Below are 22384 nucleotides of genomic sequence, written 5' to 3'. Positions count from 1 at the left end.
GAATAGTTTGAGCACCACTGACATAGAAACATAGGTTTTTAAAAAATCCGTAGAAGGATTTGAAATATTCAAAGACACACAAATTCGCACGATTTAAAAAATAGCAGATCTACAAGCTCGCAGCAAGGCACTCGGTGCCACGCTGTGAGCTTGTAGATCTGCTATTTTTCAATAGTTAAAGCACAAAAGCTCATCTCTGCTGACTGAATGTTCCGCTGAACTCTCAGTCTTTGCTGCTGCGGCCGAGATAATAACGTGACCTTTGTGTTCTCCCATGAAGCACAGGCAACAGATACACTGGCTGGTCATTACGGCAGAAAACCCTCCTCACCTCGCTGAGAGAAGAGCGGATGCTAGAAGCCTGGTGGAGGGGGTGTGTTTCTTAACCCACTTACTGCCAGGGGCCACAAGGTGCCGCTAGAGTGCCAGACATTTCTGCATAGGCCTTCGCTCTAACTTCCGTCTACACAGGCAGAAGTGGCTTAGGCTTTCACTGCAAACACTGTTATGAACGAAGACCGGATGAAGTTAGCTAACAATTAGCTATTAGCTTCTTTATTTTTTAGAAGCCCGATCTGAAGCTATTTAGCCGCAAAAAAACTTTGTCGCTGCCCTGGGAACACAGTTCAGAGAAAAAGGTCTCTAAAGATGTGAGTTTGTATTGGAGTCGGCGGCGTGGGGGCGGCGGCGTTACCCGATTACGGGCCGATGTAAACAGAATCGCGGCCCCGGGCATGGATGGAAAATTAGACCGGGGCTTCGTTGAGGCCTCTGATTAATTCATTCATTTTATTAAATATCCCGGACTAGATCGGGATAGGCACCCCGGAATATGTCGCGCTGCCGACAGTATAGATTGAGTTTTTTTGGGGGGCTCTAAACTTTATTCTAAACCATTTTCAATGGAATAAATCGTCGGACCATCTAGAATCACTCGTTGGAAAGCGTAGGACGAGCCAGGACCACCCACATCTCTACAAGCAGCCCAGGGTAAGTAAAATAGCAAAAAAAACATTGTATTGGATTGAAAAAATCCCGAACTTGTCCGGGATAGGCACAAAAAGGGTTAAAGACAGGGGACTGATAGTGAGGCACTACTTTTGTGCGACGGCCTTGTATGATGAAGCAGGGCTTTGGTTTGCAAAAAAAAAAATACAAATTTGAAACTTGGAGATACAAGGTTTCTGCCCGACATTTACTTTGACGATTTACTTTGTTGGTCGCCCAGCCCCCAACATGGAACGAAGGCCGACATTTTATTTTTAATTTTGTCCTAATGGCCGGCCTGGACCGGCCCGGGAATGAACCGGAGTTCGGGAGTTGTCCCGCTTTTCCCAATGGCCAGCACGTCCCTGATCCAGACAGATGGGATAGCAGAACCTACCATGGTCCAGCTCAACTCCTTGCTGTGCCAGTTTACTGTCTGAGAGACTTATAAAAAACAAGCTGGGGGAGAAATAAAAATAAGAAATCACTCTTCTAGACCTTGGTTCTCAAACACTTTTATGTCTAGGTCCTTCAATTATTTATTTGGTTGTGGACCCTGATTGGCAAATAAGAGTTTGTCAACATTTTCCAAACACCGCAGATCTACAAGCTAACCATGTCGCATCGTGACGCATGGTGAGCTTGCAGATCGGCTATTTTTGAATGAAATTGAAGATTTAAATTTTATTTTCTAGTGGTTTAAAATCTTCATTTTGCTGCAACACCCTCAAAGTCCCCAGACCCACACTGAGAGCCACTGTTTTAGTGCATACAGTAGCTAGTCATAAAACATTTATTGATGTTTTTGTGTATTTGATATATTTTTTATATCACATAAGTCCTCGTTTTACTTACTGTCATTACAAACACGTCATAGTCCATGTCATAACATTATCACATGCTTTCAATGTCCACACAGAGAGAGCAATGATTCATTATGCTACACCAACAGGCGGTGCAACACACACACACACACACACACACACACACACACACACACACACACACACACACACACACACACACACACACACACACACACACACACACACACACACACACACACACACACACACACAGAGCACGGATCTATCTCCACAGGAGTGTGTTAATGATCTAAGGTAACCTGCAGAGATGAGAGCTATACAGTGCTGTATATGAATATCTGAATACCAATACCTGCGTTACACTAGTGTGTGCGTGTGCGTGTGTGTGTGTGTGTGTGTGTGTGTGTGTGTGTGTGTGTGTGTGTGTGTGAGACATTATTTGCAGAGGCTGACTGTGGAGATTTTTTTAATCTGTTCTCCTGTATGACAAAGAATAATACTTTATTTAAGAGTTTGACGCACGCACAACGCACACACACAGTCTGAACACAACAACACAAACACACAATATGCAACCATTTCCCTCTGCAAGTTTACAACCGAGCCAACTCTTTCTGCAACATCCCTCCTCCTCTACTTCTTACTTTCATCACTCCATCCCTGTCACTCCGTTACCATGGCAACAGAGGAGAGAGAGAGGGACAGAGAGAAAGACAGTGAGAGGGGAGAGAGAGAGAGAGAGAGAGAGAGAGAGAGAGAGCAGTAAAAAAGACATAGGCCTACTTACTCATTACCTTACATCACTTTGACAATACGGCAGTAGTATAGTACTGTATTTTACAACCACATTGCTTCACTCACACTATGTGTACAAAACACACACACACACACACACACACACACACACACACACACACACACGCACACACATACACACACACACACACACACACACACACACACACACACACACACACACACACACACACACAGCAACAATGAATCTACGCACATTATGTCTTGCAGTATTAATCAGAATCAATGTTATGGTCACATCACAGGTTTACGGATGTTAAACAGTGGATGAAATTAGTTTTTTGTCCAAGCTCAATTTCTTTGTTATTTCCATAAGAGAAAGGGGAGAAGAAGAAGAAGGGGGGCAAGGGGGAAGAGAGCTCAATAAAAACAAACAAACTATCTACATATTTACACCGTTAAGTCGCATAGTTGTAGGGCCAGTGTGTCACACTGAAAATAGACAAACAGTAGGGGTGTAACGATACATTTGAACAACGATAAGATACGCATCACTATACATGGTTGACGATACGATACAGGGACAAATTGGTTAATTCATGGCGATACTATACTATACGATTCAATGATTTAAAATCGATATAGTAACTATTTAACAAAGACATTAAATCTGTGTGAAACGTGTCAATAGAGCAGCTTTTTAAGGTAAAAATCTATTATTATGGATATAAATAAGTGATTCTTTAGCAAATATATGGATATATATATCACATTATATCACAACACATATGAACACAGAGATTACACACATGTATCGATAGACCAAGAGTAACTGTATGGAATGGAAAAGTAATTAGACCCCTCTTTTTCATTTTCTTTCTTCAAATTGCTAAATACAAGGCACAAACACTTAGTTTCCATACAATCGATTATTTGCATTGCAAAACGATTCAATACCGATTTTTTGCATTGTAAAACGATACGTTACGATATACAGAGTCAAACAGTACGATTTTTCGATTCAGTTACTATATCGTTACACCCCTCACGAATAGCAATGAGCTTGTCGGCTATTTTCATGCACGACAATGGCGCGTACTGCGTATAAAATCAGTCACTAGCAATAGTGAGGGACTGGTTCACCAGTAACTGAAGATCACACAGTATCTCTATAGCCTATCACAGTAACTCTACACTGTGTGGATCCCTTTCATCCATAACCCGCATACAGTACAATGACTCTAAAAAAAGGCATAACATAGTGTGAATCACACGCTCATGTAATTAAATCTCTGCAGTAATTAGCATCTGGAGCTAAACACAAAGTTACTTCAAAGAGACTGAGAGATAATATAGTCTGTGTTTGAGAAAGAGACGGGTGGGTGGGGGGGCTAGTGGAATTTAAAGTTTGAGGGATTAAAGTGAAAATAAAACGTGCAAGTGGGAAAGACAACGGCTACAGTATGTTCATTGCGGCGTGGAAAAATATTTGTACAAACCAGATAACACCCAAATATGGAGTGTGCTTGTAGAACGTCCATTATCTGTGAGCGAAGCTATCGTACTACAGCGTATCATTTACTCACGCCTTACCACAGCAAACAATGCAGATGTCTGATGTCTGGGTACACAAATATGATCTGATCACTTGCAAATAACAGTTTGCGCGAGGCGTTGTGAGTTTGTAGATCTGCTATTTTTGGCTAAAGTTCTCAGAATATGGACGTTAGGGTTCAAGTGGTTAATATAAAAAAGGAGAAAAAAAGTTTCTATCGCACAAAGATTTGGAGGACCCCCTTATTATGTTGGACACAATTAATAAACTTCTCAATATCTTTCGAAAGGTTCGAAAGATTTGGATGTAAAAATTGTGAAGATGTAGAGGGTATAACCTATATGCTGTAGAAGTTATATGAGTTGTACGAAATATAACCTATACTGTATATGTCGTACAGGTTAAAGTTGTATAAGTAATAGTAGTTGTAAAAGTGATAGATGTTTTAGACATTATAGACAGAAATTAAATCAGTTGTAAGAGTTGTATAAGTTGTAACCGTTGTAGATAGGAGTTATACTGTAGTAGTTAGACTAGCAGTAGAAGTTGTACTGTAAGTTGTAGAAGTTCTTGACATTGTAGGAGTTGTAAAAGTTGCTTGTTCTTGTTAAATGTACCCATGCCAAGGGCACTCGAGTGGCGCAAGGGGTAAAAGTCCCTGCCCACCACCATGGAGGTTTTGGGTTTGAATCCACCGTGGTGAAACCCGGCTTTGTCGGGCGTCTATGCGAACAGCAAGCAAGCAGCCAACGGAAGAAAGAAATGGATAAAACTAGAAAACACAAACAGTGGGAGAATGACAGTGATCAGAAACAGAGGGCAAATCGTCTTGGGGGAACAGGCAAATCAGTGTGAAGCTGATTTGTTATCAGTGTGGCGGATGGGGCATGTCGATGGATTTTACTGTATTTGCCACACTTTAGAAGGGTGGTGTACCCGTGTCAACGTGATTCTTAATTCTCTGCGTGTGATGACACGCAGAGACACAGACAGAAGCATTTAGCCATTGTCACATGTGGGTTGCAAAGCATGTACAACACTTGCAAACAAAATGCTTTCCACCTTGAGGGATTCATACCAAAGTGAAACTTTGGTGTTTTTTTGTTTGTTTGTTTGTTTCTCCTCTCTCAACTAAAGTGTAAGTGTACGGAAAACAGACACGTGCACGCCCGCTCGGGTCCAAGCACGTCGGCTGTGGATGGCGTGAAACCTGGTCCTTGCTGACCCCAATCAATCAGTTTAGCATTTGTAGTTGTTCTCCTGTAATTTAACAACATAATAATCAGCACAGATAGACAAAGAGACATTCATTGATTTATATTTAAAAGTAACTTTTATTTCCCCCCCTGGACCCAGGGCATGGCAGCTGCATACCCCTGCCATACCCAATTGACGCCTCTGAATTCACCAAGTGAGTCAGTCTGCCTGCCCCAAAAGAGGACCACTGAGAGACAGCAGAAAGAGACAAAAGTATGGCAAGGATAGAGTTTAACGTTTCAGCTGAGAGTCTATTCAACCAGTAAGACGCCGAAGGGTGAAAAGGGCGAGGTCGCACCATCTGTCTTGGCCATATAGTATCTGACATCAATGTGATGTCACCTGTTTAAGCCCATATATGGAGATCCCTGCTCTGCGAATCTGACATCACTGTGATGTCACCTGTGATGTCACAGTGATGTGTCAGGGGAACCACAGTGTCAGGCGTTACCCGTCCGGTCGGACGTCTACGGACAAGCTGTGACGATTCTGATAGTAAACTGCGACCTACGGTCGCAATTATGCAGGGTTACACGGTAGTTTTATCACAGAACTGTGATAAGCTCAGTCAATCAATCAATCAATCAATCAATCAATCAATCAATCAATCAATCAATCAAACAAACACACACACACAGATCATTGAATAGAAAACCCTGAAATGGAGGGTGAATCTCTCTCTTCACCCTGTAGTAGTGGATTTTCCTCAAGTAGCCTGCCATATACTAATGAGAGTTTGAAAGTCAAATTGTGTGAGTCTAATTAAGTGAGTTTCCGGGAGCTCTGTGGTCTGGTTCAAACTGCCCCGGTCGGTGCTGATTGGAACTCACTTCAAGCACGCAGAGCAGGAAGCATAGGCAGACTGCCAATGAGGCCAGAGATTGTTGTTTCGACTAATGCTAGGTTTGATGTTTACCCCGATATGCTAGTCACTTTGAAGCACTAAATAGTGTTTCTTTTTATGTTAACATTTAACGTGTTCACTCTTCTCTTGCACTTGTAAGTCACTCTTGATTAAGTCACTCTTGATTAGAGCATCCAATCTTGTAGTACACAAGATGGAAAGCAAATAAAAATCCCACCCAGCCTTTATAGGCTGCTCAACAGCGCCACTTGAAGGTAGGTCACCCAGTGGTATTGCAGCTGTTGAGGCCGGACTCATACGGACAGACATACGCACGCGGTCAGTTGTTGGAGCGGCTGGCACCTAGGGCTGTCACGATTATGACATTTTACATGGCGATTTATTGTCACTCAAATAATTGCGATTAACAATTTAATTGTGTTTTTGTCGTTGACAATTACATTTCTGTTTGGCTTTTAGGCTTTTCTGTTTGGCTTTTAGATATGACACAACCTAAATATACAAAGAAATGACTAACATATTTGTCAACTTTATACTTGAAAAATAACATTGATAGTGGATGTGATGCGCTGTGAGCTTGTAGATCGGCTATTTCCACTATTTTTTAAATGTTTGAACATATATAAACATTTTTCAACATTTTTCAACGATTATGACGATTATCACAAAATAATTGCGATTATTTCAAATAATTGCGATTACACGAGTATGTAATAATTGTGACAGCCCTACTGGCACCGCTCCAAAATAGAGAGTAATACGGTAAGACAGAAGGACAGACACTTGAAAAGAGAGGGAGAGAGAGAGAGAGAGAGAGGGGGGGGGGGGGGGGGAACAAACATTGGATGAGAGACAGGTCAAAGAGACAGATAGACAGAAACGTAGTGATAGACGTGAGGGATAGTAAATTACTCCTGTCCCCCCGCCCTGACATGGACTGTTGTCGGAGCAACAATAGAATTGCTGTGCCAACAGAGTTGTAATTCTGCCCCATTCACTCCCAGCTAATCAGCCTCCCAGTACAACATCAATCAGTCTGACACTGGCGGGGTGTGTGTGCGTGTGTGTGTGTGTGTGCGTGTGTGTGTGTGTGTGTGTGTGAGGGAGAGAGAGAGCGACACAGTGACTCAGGGAGATAGCGAACACAGAGGACAAGAGGATGTGCTGCTGTGTCTGAGTCACTTCGCGTAGGTACACGCACGCGCGCCCTTCCTGTGCACGCGGCCGACTTGTACGCGTGGGTCTAGTCAGGTCTGATTCATGATCCCCTGCCCCGAGAGCGAGGGAACACTTCCAGGGTGTGTCCCGACACCGGTGCTCAACTCGCCGCGACGTGGCCTCATTTGTCTCTCTGTGTGCGATACAGCTGGTCTGAGCAGGGAATGCTGGGTAGAGAGCCTGGCCATTGGCCAAGTCCCTGAGCTCATTCACGACAGTAAAGCCATATGGTCTGAGCTATAGCATAAACAGCCTGGTGTGGAAATGCTATTTTTCATCATCAACCAATAATGAATGCGTATTTAGATTCATGCATCAATTCAGAGGGAACAGGGACACTGTAGGTGGAGTTAAGCACCGTAGAGAGAAAATGATTGGTCAAAAAAGGCCTCAAACTTGCAGCTGCAAGTTTGCATAATAACAATCAAACGAATTGTAATTATACAAATAAATCAACGCACAATAATAACTATGGATATAATGTAAAGAGGGGAATCGTCAACTGTCTGTTCAACCTTGACAATAACGTCAACTCTTTGACAATTACAAGTCATATTCTGCCAAAAATGGTTTCTGTGTGACCTTTAAAGGTACGAGTAGTGCAGTATGAGGTACTGGACTAAGAATTGAGCACTGGACTGTACTCAAGTCTAATCCTCAGTGTGAATCTATTGCAACTCTGACGCTGCGAATGCAACACCTACGAGCGGATGTCCTTAACGTGAACATCCAGCAGATGTAATAAAATCATGGGCTGCTCCGAGGTTTGAAGGATGAAGTAGCTGGCCACCACCACAGAGTCTTGGGGTTCACCGTGTAAGTGGGGTTGACGTAATGCATGTGAGAGGTTACTCTGTGTGACAGTTAATCAGGAGCACAGTGGCTAATAAATGAGAAGGTGAGGAGATGATAAACGTAAGGAAGCTCTCACCTTTGGGAGGTGAGACGAGGAGGGAGTTGGGCAGATCACCCACATGATTCATCATGTCCCCGTTTCAAGGTGGCACCACTGGATAATCACCTTGTCTCAACGCTCCTGCAAATCACCTTTCTCTGCGACTTTGCCTCCAATCCTCTCTTTTTATGACATGATGGTGACACTACACTTTATAGAGTCCTTATTAATGAGTGTAAACTTTGTAAGCTAAAGCTTCTATATTGATTGACGTAGAAGAATGCAATCCAAGCAAGCAAGAGTCTCCTTAACCTGGCTCCTGATTCCTACAATGCATTTTCACTCCCAACTTGTCACAGATACATTTTGCGTCCGATGCTTAAGCCAAGAATCAACTTCAACTTAAACCTCAGGATGAATGGATGATGCTCAGCTATTGTCTTGCTTGAGTGCCCTTCGCACGGCTCAAGTCTGTTTCTGACTGCATATCAGCCTTCTTTTCAGTGTTTTTCATGGTAACATTGCATTGTTCTCAATCAGGTCCGCATTTTGTTGTCAGTCAGGTGACAGCACAGGCCTCCCCACAAAGTCCATTCAGACATTGTGGTCCATTTCAGACATTGTTGGAGTTAAATGTCTATTGTACTGCTCTGAATGTTGAAACATTATGTCAACGTGGTACCAAGTGCGTTAAAAAGGGACCAAATCCACCATGGTGCATCTGGCTTTGTCGAGCGTGATAATAGTCACTGCAAGTAATCCTACGGGCTGGGGCAGCACCTGTCAGCAGGGAGTGTTGGGTGGAAAGACGAAGGCTTTAAACATCCTCCCGGTGGGGGCTCCTCAATCAATTGGCATAACGATAAAAAAAAATATTCAAAAATGATTCAAATAAAATAAAAGTGAGACCAAGAAACAAGTGTCTGCATGTGACACCTTGGGAGTGAGAATATGTTGATATGTTTAACAGACATTTTCTCTGTGTTTGTGAATACAATTTAAACAATCGTTTCATAATTTAATCAGTCTCTTTCCCTCTGTCACTTTGACTTTACTGGGTAAATAAGACACCAAACATAATCAAACAAACTAGACAGAATGAAGATGTAGAGAAAAACAGAAAGAGAGAGAATATTTGACACCATAGACTGTGATTTTTTTGGGTGTGATTATCAGCATGTTTTGAGATCAAAGTTACATTTCTTTCCCTTGATTTGTAAAAATACTTCTTATCTTCAACAAATAATGACCCTCTGGGCCAAAACAAAACACTGTTTGGAGAGTGGAAGAGATGAATATGTGTGGGGGTTTTATGTCATTTGAAAACAGAAGTATAGTGAAACGGGTTTATATCTAAATGATTTCAGATGTAATGCAGCGATCAGATGAAATGGAGGTGTGTGTGTGTGTGTGTGTGTGTGTGTGTGTGTGTGTGTGTGTGTGTGTGTGTGTGTGTGTGTGTGTGTGTGTGTGTGTGTGTGTGTTAGTTTGATCTGAAGTGACCTTCAGAGGTCGCACTCTGAGGAAGGTTTTGCACTCAAAGACATAAAAGAACGATAAAAAGAGAGGGATGGTGGAGGGGGGAAAAAACGAGGAGCAGAGAAAAGCTTAACTTACTGAAGCAGAACAGAAATGGAGGCTGGAGAGAGCTTTTAAGTTCTACAGGCAGGGACCAACTCCCTGGAAACAGACACGCGCGCACCCAGACATGCACGCACACACACACGTGTGCATAGACAAACGGAAGGCTTTGTGTATAGAGTGACTTTTGGGGTCTGTGTAGAAGCTGTCTGAAAGAAAATAGGGTCAGAATTCACGCACGCACGCACACGCGCGCACACACACACACTCCTAAAATGTTTCACAGCTATATATATTTTTAACCAACACACAGTCCCTTCCGCTTTATGTCCATGGGGTGTACTAGGTTGTACATCAAGCTGCCTTAGGATGAGAAAACAAGATAGGCTTCTAACTTATGGGCCAAGTGACTCGGATACCGGGAAATTACTCATTTTAAAAAGAAGGTTTTCTGATGGGTGGAGAAACAAAATGAAGATTCTTCCATACAGGTGTACTGTTTGATACAAGTATGGAATTACCATCTGATCATGTTCTGTGGCTTATAAAAATAAAAATGCTGAGATCGACACAGAGAGGAAGAGGTTGCGAGGTCGGACACTGATGCTGAGCGATCAGGCCCGGCTCACATTTATTGTTTCAGTGCATTCCAAAGGTTTCGCCCTGATGAAGACCTTCCCGAGGTCGCAACATGCTGGCAGTTCTCTTTTAATAAATAAAGGCATGTTCCTCCTTTTTACTCATGAGTTCCCGGATCATCTGTTGTTGTTTTTTTCCATTCCAAAGGTGTTTGACAGGGTTAGCATCAGGGCATTCAGTCAGGCCAGACAAGTCAAGCTCATCTCAACAAACCTTTTCTGTATGGGGGACAAGTGGGATTGGAAATGGCCTTCTGCAAAATTGGAAGCACACAGTTGTCTAAAATGTCATTATACCTGTAGGATTTCCATTCACAGGAACAACGGGCACCAATTAAAAACTAATTAGAAAGGGTGTCCTGCCTTTTGGTCACTTGGTGGGTCTCAAACCGCACAATTTTGATGCAGGCCAAATGTGACATGCTTCAACCTAAGACCAATATATTTTATGACTGTACTGTATTGAGTCATGCGTAGATATTTATGGCTATTTTGTGTACCTAATTAATAGGAGCGTGATGGGAGGCCCATTAAGGAAGCCCCACTTATGGTACACTTGTTAAGAGTCCCTTCTTTGTAGAAGGACCTGCAGGGAATAGAGATTGTTCACGGTCTGGGAGGCATCACTAGTGGATAATTGGACATATGTCCTTGAGGACTGAAAATCCACTAAACAGATAAGACTCTTATGCTTAATTCATAGTTTGTTGCGTGCAACGAAGTATGAATGAGGCTGTACCCTCTAGAGACAAGGACTGCTGCGACCTGACCATGACCATAATGCAAGGTACTCTCATATGATCATATTTCATATCATATTTAACTGAGTGGAGTATTGATCAAGGTTCAGATCAAGGTTTTGATGGTGTCTGTTTAACATTCATCACTATACTTTTAAAGCATCCTTCCTGGCCCTACTTCAATATATAAACATGAACATGGTCTGAAACACCAATGCCATGTCAAGTCAGCAAAATATGGTTTTTACTACTGATTTATCAGTAGGATGGCACATTAAAATCACTTTTAACTACTTAAACCCTACTTCATGGTCAGGGGTCCCCAGGGGTCTTGATCCCCTCCTTTTTTCCCCTCTTGTATTTTCCTGTTGTGGGCTCGTGGATTGGCTATTTTTGCAGAATATTCACCTATTCTTGCTGAATGTTTATGTGTATTATGGCATGCTCAGAATAGGGACGCTATGCTTAACGCCAACTGCCTTCTTCTTCCCCCAAGGCCTACAAAATTGGATGTCCCCAAGTTTCCTTCAACTTAACACTAATAAATCAGAGATTGACCTGTTTGGTCCTCTCACCTCTATATCAGCCAACATAAAACCGGTGCAAAGAAATCTGGGAACGCTACTGTACAAAATCCTACTCAAACGTCTTGTACGCTTTGTAACACTGTTAAGATTGGTTCTATATAAATAAAGTCACATTCTTTTATTATCTTTTATTTTTTACTAACACAAACCCTGAAATACAACATGCTCCACTTTGCATGTCAGCGAAACTCACTTTCCGGCAGTCCAAAGAAAACTAAACTCCATGACAACCGGTAGTCACCGAGACGCCATTCCATTCGCCAAGGTGTTGCTTTGGACGGCGGTGATACATTCTTGAGAGAATCGCAAGTTTTCTGACAAATGCTGTCATTTGGGGGACGTTGGAGGAAAGTGCTAATAATATGCTCGTTCCAGATGGGTTCAAACTCACACAGGAACTCAGGTGATAATTACCTCCTTCTGGTTGATTACGCAGTCAAAATGCATGTGCACGTGCACACACTAGCATCAACACTCACATGCACACGACCCAGACACACACTAAGACATACTGTACAACAGTCCAGGGTTTCAGGACTACCAACAACCAAGGACAATGACACAAACATAAACGCGCGCGGACGCACACATGCACACACACACGCACGCATGCACACTCACTCGCACACACACACACACACACACACACACACACACACACACACACACACACACACACACACACACACACACACACACACACACACACACACACACAGTGTAACGATATAGTAGCTGAATCGATTTTTTTATTTATTTGCAATTATCTACTATATCGATATGCAAAAGGAAATATCGTACCGTTTGACTCTGCAAATCGTATCATATCTTTTTACAATGCAAATAATTGGTATCGAATTGTTTTGCAATGCAAATAATCGATTGTATGGAAACTAAGTATGTGTGCCTTGTATTTAGCAATTTTAAGAGGGAAAATGAAAAAGAGGGGTCTAATTACTTTTCCATTCCATATACTGTAGCTACTCTTGGTCTATGGATAAATGTGTGTAATCTCTGTGTTCATGTCAAGGTGCAGGTTTGTCCATACTGTATGTATTGTAATATAATGTCCATATATTTGCTAAAGAATCAGTGTTTACTTATATAATAGAATAGATTTTTACCTTAAAAAACCTGCTCTATGGACACGTTTCACACAGATTTAATGTCTTTGCTAAATAGTTACTATATCGATTTTAAATCATTGAATCGAATCGTATCGCCATGAATTAACCAATATCGTACATGTATCGTATCGTGATACGTATCGTATCGTCGTTCAAATGTATCTTACACCCCTAACACTTCACCATCACTACAGAGAGACACCTTGAGAGTAAAACCAAGGATATTAGATTACCTCATAACAGACAAATGGATTGTGACATCTTTACTCCGTGTGTGTGTGTGTGTGTGTACATGTGTGTGTGTGTGTGTCACTAATCAAGATACCAATAATAATCCACCGTTCTATGGTGACTTGGTGTTGTTGTTGGTTTATTGTGTTCTGTTTTGCATGTTTTTTTTTGTTTGTTTTTTTGTTTGTTGTTTAATTTAATAGTGTGAAATATTTCACATTCAAGACAACATAGTACCTGCTCTCAATTCCAAGGAGCTGTCACAATATACAAAATGTATTGTATAATTTATGACAATATGAAGTGTGACCATATGAAATATACAGTATACACGTACTGAATATTTTAACACTTCCGGTGCCAATCTCGTCCAGGAACGTGATACGATTTATGGCGGTGCGGCGCCACGACCCTGTTATCTCGTCCAGGGATGTGTTACCTGGTTACCATGGTTACCAGGTAAACAGGCGCTGCTGCGGTTCTTGTTGAGAACCAGTTCACCGTGGAACGATTCCTTGGAATCGTTAGCCAAAGTCCTTAACGATTCCGCTATCGATGCCTGCATGTGCGATGACATCACACACGCATCGCGCTAAAGTCTGGCTGTATATTTCACGCTAGTTTTGATAATGAGGCATCAGATTTCCTAGTTCAGTTGTTACTCAAGCTCACTGCAGACATGAGCGGACTGAAGTCTCCCCGTTCTGTGTCCGAGCTAGAGTGCCCTAAAAAGTTTGTTTTGTAAGCCTGCCTCCCACGTTCTTACTACAATACGGGATGCATGTCCAATGTGCTCCGTGTTGCTAAATGCTCCCCTATACATCACATGTGCAAGAAAGAAAGCGTGTAAATCTGTTGATCCAAACTGTAGATTAGAAGGCAGTGCTTCTGGTTTAGCTGTGTACAGCAGATGCTCCACAAGCTTCGTAGCCGACGTTAAAGAGTACACTGTAAAAATAAACTTTTTTGGGTGAAAAATAAAAAATAAAAACTACAAAAAGAAGAAAATGGCAGGAGGGGAGGAGGTAGAAAAGACCATTGGCCACTATTTCTGACCAGCCCCCAACATGGTTGCAAGCGCTATACTATAGCACAATAGATGACCACAGGGGCTGTGTATGCTGTGCATCATCTATTCAGAGAATATCATATAAAAGCCCCCCAGAAGCAACATTTGAGTTACAAATGTTCGCATAAAAAACACATATATTAAAATATTTGCACACATTTTCACGACTTAAAAAAAATAGCAGATCTACAAACTCGCAGCGCGGCACTCGGTGCCGCGCTGTGAGCTTGTATAATCTGCTATTTTTCAATAGCTAAAGTATAACAAAATTAAGGCCCCTCCACCTTGCTTGGGCCCTAGTAACTCAGTCCCACTTCCCCGGCCCTTGTGACGCCCCTGGCTACACTGCAATTGATCGCACACATCATTGTTATGGAGAATCCCAACCCAGATGCAGGAGTGATCGTGCTGGGAGATCTCAACCATGTCTCCCTAAAGACGGCTCTAACTAGTTCCGAGGCTCAGATCCACAACAATGCCTCCAGGCGGGTTAAAACTCTGGACCAATGCTTCCCTTCCGCCCCAGAGGCAAAACCACGCTGCGGCTTGAGCCCAGCTTAGTGAGTCGGACCATACGGTACACCCGCCACATCACTCATTTGCAAGTGCCTTCAGAGGCTGAAAACTCACTCACGATAATCGTATCGCGGAGATTTAATTTCTCGTGATATCGTCCTCCGTCATACACTGGGACCAATTCAAAAATATTTGCCACAAAATAAAATATTTTGAAATTACTACCAGAAATGTAGTACATTGGATGTCTCATGCCAGGGTTCCCCAATAGGCAGCCCTGTATGGGCACCTGTCTGGCCCTCACCAACCCCTTTCAAAATATTAATTTGGGAGGGCTAATGAAAGTTACAAGTATGGTGAGTGCGAATGTAAGCTTTTCATAATGACAGTAATCCTTAATCATTTTCCAGTAAACCTTAATCAAATGAGACAGACTCCAGTCACTTTTAGAGCATTGCAGAGGGAAGGTGTTTGTGTGTCTGTGTCCAGCTGATGCTAGTTAGTGTCTAGGTACCCTAGACATAATTTGGCCCCACCAAATATGTCTCACAGATACTTGGCCCATGTCATTGGACAGTAAAATAAGCAATAAGGGCCAGGGATGTTGGGCAGGCCATTAAAAAAAGGGGCACTTTGAGGCAAAAGGGCAAGTGCCCAAGCACCAAAAACAATTTTGTGATGGCAATTTGAGAATCACTGCTAGGGGGTTAAGGTACATGGAGTCTGAAGAGGTGAGTCTTCAGACCATGTCAGAAAATTGTGAATGAGTCTGCCATTCTGATTGCCATGGGCAATTGATTATAGTTTTTGAGCCAAGAGGGAGAACAATCTGTGATGTGTGGAGAGTTGTCTGGGGTATTATAGGGAAGGCTCAGAAAGCATTCTTATGTTCGCTCATCAAATGCCCATGCCTTTGACTTCTGTTATTTAACATGTTGTGTAAGACTGCAGAAGATAGATAGATAGATAGATAGATAGATAGATAGATAGATAGATAGATAGATAGATAGATAGATAGATAGATAGATAGATAGATAGATAGATAGATAGATAGATAGATATTTGTTTTTGATGTTTGATATTTAGCTAAGCAGATGCAGAATAGGCACTGTATTGCATGACCATATTGCATGTCTTGCAATATGGACTCCTGTACCAGCCAGGTGTAAACTTTAAAGTTGAAGTTAAAGTATATAGGTCCCTTAACATACCGTAAGTATATAAGACCCTATCATGATATGTAGTATATCGTCACTGTCGGGCAGAAACCTCGTATCTCCAAGTTTCAAATGTGTACGTTTTTTCATAAAGCAAAGCCCTGCTTCATCATACAAGACTGTCGTACAAAAGTAGTGAAAACAGCAGATCTACAAGCACACAACGCCTCGCGGTGCGAGGCGTTTTGTGCTTGCAGCGAGGCGTTGTGTGCTTGCAAATCGGAGATGAAATCGTTTTAAAATCATGAATACAAAATGAACGGTTTTGGACATACAAGGTTTCCACCCGACAACGACGATCTACGACCCTAACATGATATATAGTCAGACCATATCATGTTAGAAGATATGTTGTATAACAGGGATAATAAGATGAACCACCTATAGTGGAGAGAGGGGATTGGCTTCAATTAAAAGAAGGCAACTTGAGCACAAGGTCTGAAGATTAGTCAGAGCTAGGGAACTAATTAAATGCATCTGGAGATAACTGTTTAATTATTTCTCCCCCTCTACTTCTCTATTTTCGAGCAGACACACACACACACACACACACACACACACACACACACACACACACACACACACACACACACACACACACACACACACACACACACACACACACACACACACACACACTCTATTTGAGGCATACAGTACTATAGGCATGCCAATTGGCAATGGCAACTACATTGGTCTATACCAGGGGTCTTCAACAGGGGGTCCATGGGGATACTGCAGGGGGTCCCTGAAATTGTTGGAGGGGAAAAAAAGGAAAGAAAAAAAAAGTAAATTGTCTTTAAATATAAAAACATGATTCTGTCTCTTTTGAATAGCTTGTATACATGATTATTGTGCAATTTACAGTGATCAAGTTAAAAGGTGATTAAGTTAGATTGATAGTATGGACATTTGTTCTCAGTTAATTAGGCATGTTATAAATGGCAGTGGTAGGCCACTTGTACATGCATGTTTAAAATAAAAGCATGAATATATTAATCTATTATTCTAATTGCATAGTATTGAATGCACAATAACATGGTATGTTTATACACATGAAACACAATGTTATACATAGATATACAATATGTGTTGTAGCCCCACCCCCACCCTACAAGGTAGGGGGTCCCTGCTCCATCTGCCCATCAATTTGGGGGTCCCTGGCCTGAAAACGTTGAAGACCCTTGGTCTATACAGTATGTCACTTCTGTGTAAAGCAGCGTCATTCATGTATGCGTGCTGAGATTCATATAAATATTCTTATTTTTGTGAATGTAATGAAAGAAGTACACAGTAAATTCCACGGTGTTGATTTATCCATTTGTATTGTCCCGCTCTCATTGGCCCTCTCTCCTCACTGCTCTCGTCTCTGTGAAAAGACACATAGCAGCAGCTTCTTTTCAAAGTAAAATACTAGAAATATAGTTTATCTGTTGTATCTGAGGCTAAAACAATTTAAAAATGTTGTTGCCTCCTAGCACAGCAAATTGGCAGCTGATGCAATGTTAAATTATATAGATAACAATCTGGACCAGAGCATTAATTATTTTTTCGAACCTCAATGCTGTGTCTCTCAGCAATATTCTACCATGTTGAGTGTGCGTGTTCAGATGGATTATTTTTTGTAATTGTTATCCCACAATTTTGTACCAATTTTTTTACCCGGTGCCAATTGCCCAAGCTGTAATCCTGGGCTCTTCTTTCCCTCTGATAAATTGGGGAGGGCCCCGGACTGAGCTCACGCTTCCTTCAATACACGAGGAGTGAGCAGGCCGCTTCTTATCACCCGACAGGGGGGAGCTTCCCCGGTTGGACGTAGGGTGTGGAACAGTGTTGATTTCGTTGACTAAGACTATGACAAAAAGAATTGTCGACTGCGTTCTTTTCACTGAGGAAAACAAAATAAAAACGACATAAAAACTAAGCTGTCAAGACTAAAACTAAGACTAATGTATTGACGTTTTAGTCAACAACATAAAAACTAGACTAAACGTTAGGGATGATCGAGGGACTAGTGGAGGAGAAAATAATTTTATGTTTGGTTGCTCTCAGGTGTTGCGTGCGGAAAATAGCCGAGCGCGACGCGTTGTGAGCTTGTAGATCGGCTATTTTCAGAACGCAACCAAGTGTAAAATTAGGGTTGGGGACGGTAACCGCCGTACCGCCGTACCGCGGTGTCAGGGTCCTTACCGCGGTCAAAAAAGACAATAAAGAGGCAATTTTTTATTGAGAACGAGCGAGTTTTAAAACGGGGGAGAAGTAAGGACCGCATGCGCTCAATGCCGCTCTGCTCTGGGCCGCGTACCACATGTTTGGAAGCTTAATGGGCCATCAGTTTCCTTTTCATCGAAAATGAAACTAACGCTAGACCCTAGGTATTGCCGTCACGCGGAGACAGAGAAATCCCCACTGGACACTGGAGCTGTGGAGCAGCAGTCTCGTAGCAGGCAGTAGCGTTAAACTTTCTCCATTATCCACACGACACAATCATGTTTATACATACCTTGTGGCAGATTATTTTTTATTCATACAGACAGAGCGCGAGCCGCGAGGACTAAAACCGAAAATGAAACCAGCTTCTACTTTTTCCAACACGTCGCTGACTCCGTCGGCGATTTTACAACCTTTTGTGTCAAGTCTTGTAACTAAAACCTGTCACTCAATCAATGCAATTTGAGACGTGACTTTACAGAATCAATGTACACGATCTACCCGTGCTGTCTCTCATCTGGTTGTTCACACACAGCGTACTGTGTCTGGAAAAGCCCCTGTAGCCTACGTTACTATAGTAACCCGACAGTGCAGAGATCTACAAGCTCAGAACGCGTCGCGGATGCAACGTGTTGTGAGCTTGTAGATCTGCTCCTTTCAAAGCCAGACCCGCTGTGCTGTACGGGGATGTATATCTCGGGCTGTGGAGCGGCAAATTCTGGGCAGATGATTGGAATATTTTGGCTTATCGCCGAACCTTAATTGATAGATACGGGGGTGCGGTAATTACCGCAATACCGGTGGTAAATGGGAAGACGGTAACCGCGATAACAAAATGTCGACCCCTATGTAAAATCAGTCATTATGATGCCATCAAGGCCTGCCAAAATGCATTTTTTGTTGACTAAATCAACTGTAGATTTAGTCAACTAAAATCTTATGATATTTAGTCGACTAAAATTAGACTAAAACTAAAACCTTTTAGTTGACTAAATGAAGACTAAAACTAAATGTCATTTTATTCAAAAGACTATGACTAAAACTAAATCAAAATTTGCCGTCAAAAACAACACTGGTGTGGAAGGAACACGTTATTCCAACCAGTTCCATTCATCCCCTTCACCAGGCGCCCCGGCTGGCAAGGGGGAGGCATTATAGAGACCAGGATTACTGCATGTTTTTGTGAGGGTACCTACCCTAGGAGACACGGGGAGAACATGCAAACTCCACACAGAAAGACCCTTTTGCCAACCCCACCTAGGGTGTGGGCACTGATGACGTGGAGGAGAGAACACGCCCCCAGAGCCGCCAGCGGGAGAGTTAAAGGGTTAGTTCACACCCAAAATGACTTCAATAATATATATATAAAACAAATGTTAAAACAAAAATAAATGTATATATATATATATATATATATATATATATATATATATACATACATTTGTTTTTGTCGCATTTCTAAGTAAATAATTTGATTCTAATAGATATACCCCCATTGATTCTAATAGATATACCCCCATTGATTCATTCCAGATGGAGACACACATGCACATCAACCACATTTTGTGTCTCCAACCAGAATCATCATTTAGCAGTAAAAATGTATACATAGTACATATGCATAAACATAAGAGTACAACACATATTCATGATGAGTTTATTTGTCCTTAAATAATAAAACAATATTTCTCTCTCTCTCTCTCTCTCTCTCTCTCTCTCTCTCTCTCTCTCTCTCTCTCTCTCTCTCTCTCTCTCTCTCTCTCTCTCTCTCTCTCTCTCTCTCTCTCTCTCGTTGTGTTGCTCTCTCACACACACACACTCTACAGTATGTCTGGAATCACAAGTAAGCGATTAAGGACCAATTAATATGGATGTTTAGTATCAGTGTGTGAAGAGTCTTGTAAGCTGCGATCATTACAATGCAATCACAATGTAATCACCTATCAACTCCCTGTGGTGAACAGGCTGTGTGTGTGTGTGTGTGTGTGTGTGTGTGTGTGTGTGTGTGTGTGTGTGTGTGTGTGTGTGTGTGTGTGTGTGTGTGTGTGTGTGTGTGTGTGTGTGTGTGTGTGCGCGCGCGTGCGTGCGTGCGCGTACGCACGAACACCACTCCCTGCATTTCTAGAGGGACTCGGATCATTATTCTGTACAAACACCTCTCTCTCTCTCTCTCTCTCACCTTGTGAAATAATGCATAATATAGTGTGTGTTGCATAACTCTCTCTCTCTCCGTCTCTTTTCAATAGTCTCTCTTCTCTCCTCTCCCATCCACTCTTCTTTCCTCTCCCATCCCATCCCATGCTCCCCTCTCTTCTCCACCTCTCGTCTGTTCTTCACGGAGAACAGAGTGTCATGCAATGCAGTCAACAGATAAACAGGGTTGGGATTCGGAACCGGGGGAACCGGATCCAACATTGAGGAATCGGAATCGGTTCCTTCACATTTGGAGCCGTTTCCGGAACCGGCTTTATCCAAGCCCCCAGAACGGCTTGTAAATATTGAAGCAGCCTCCCTACTGGCCAAAGCTGGAACGTAACGTCGAGTGACGTTCGTGACGTAATTACGTCTCGGCGTAACACATTTTGGCACATCATTATGTGCCAATTTCCCCCACAATGCACCTGGATTCACACACAATGCACCGGAATTTAGCTACCTCCGCTCCGCATGCTTCAAAACGCCACTGAGCACTTGCATTGAAATGAATTGCTGGGGGCGGGGCTGTCCGCTCTCAATTCTATATATACTCACACTACCAAAGCTGGTTATGTGGACTTCACGTCTGCTGTATAATTACAATACCGGTGCCTCTCAAACCTTTTAATTTCAAGGACCACCATAACTCTTGACTTAGAGTGTATAAATGGAACCATTTGTACACTCTAAGAGTTACAGACCTGTAAGGGTCCATTTAGAACCCCCTATAGGAATCGTTAAGGGAACCGTTAAGGAATAGGAGCGTTTAGAGGGAATTATTAACTCTTTTACTGCTTCGAACGTTAACGCTCATCCCAATTCTGACGGCAGCGTGTCGCCCATACGAACACTCGTTCTTTTACCTTGTTTGAGCACTGTAAGCTGATGAGGGGTCGTGCGGGTGTGTACAGTAAAAACATCTCTCGTAACGCTGCTCTCAAATTTCCACCACACGTAAAAATGAATCCTAAATCTTAAGTCCTAAATCACTTCCTGGCTGTTCTCTGTGGACATGATCTAGAAAATGCATTTCTACGCTCTGAACGACGGAGAGAGGGGAGGGCCATTTCACATTCATTCCTTGCATAAGGCTTCCCCCTGCCGTCAGTTTGGCTACAGTACAGATATATGTGTCCATTGAAAAAGATTATGTTTGGAAATAATCCATAGATAATTTTCTATAACATCGCAAAGGTAAGCTACTTTTTGATGGCACCAGCAAAAATAAATAAATAATACATATGGCAGTAGAACTGTTAAGGAACCGGAATCGTTAAAATCTAAAAGGATCCCGACCCAACAGACACAGTAAACAACACGTGTGCACGATGATGGGTGTGCGCTCGCACACAAAATTCGAGCCACATCACAGTAGAAGCTCATAACCTTCATATTATACACACACAATATACAGTGTGACATTATCGAAATGACAGACATATAGGGTTTGATCTGTGACAACTCTCCTGCTCGCATTATACAGACAGGAAGCGCACATTCATGTCATGTCAACAATGTCATGTGTCTGAACACAGAACCACCCAACACATGAAAACACTCATTCTGACGCACGCACACGAAAACATCCATGGGAGAATCTTAACACTGCGGCAGCTCAGTGGCCTTGTGGTTAGAGTGTCTAAGTCAATACTTCATCAGATACTGACTGACACCTGTGCACAATGATATACGAGAAGCATGTTGTGTTCCCACTCATTTTGTTCTTTACCATGTCTCAAATCTTCTGGTCACATCATGTGACCAGAAGGTATAATAATATAATAATGGATGGCATTTTATAGCGCTTTTCTAAGCAAGTTGCGAACTCAAAGCGCTTTACAACGGTTCAATCATTCATACATGAAGCGGCAAACAGTCTACGGCCACGCCAGCATCCTCACTTCCCACATT

At 42.3% G+C, this 22384-nt stretch overlaps 1 protein-coding gene across 1 annotated transcript in view; it reads right to left on the bottom strand.

Moving 5' to 3' along the window:
• The window catches only part of grm8a (glutamate receptor, metabotropic 8a), a gene marked incomplete at both ends in the record, with an annotated part of 299416 nt that overhangs the window by 276172 nt on the left and 860 nt on the right, over positions 1-22384 (bottom strand). The window lies entirely within an intron of this gene.

The sequence above is a fragment of the Nannobrachium achirus genome (assembly GCF_963921795.1).
Source record: "Nannobrachium achirus genome assembly, chromosome: 23".
NCBI classification, from domain to species: Eukaryota; Metazoa; Chordata; class Actinopteri; order Myctophiformes; family Myctophidae; genus Nannobrachium; species Nannobrachium achirus.
This window is presented reverse-complemented; position numbering and strand designations above follow the sequence as displayed.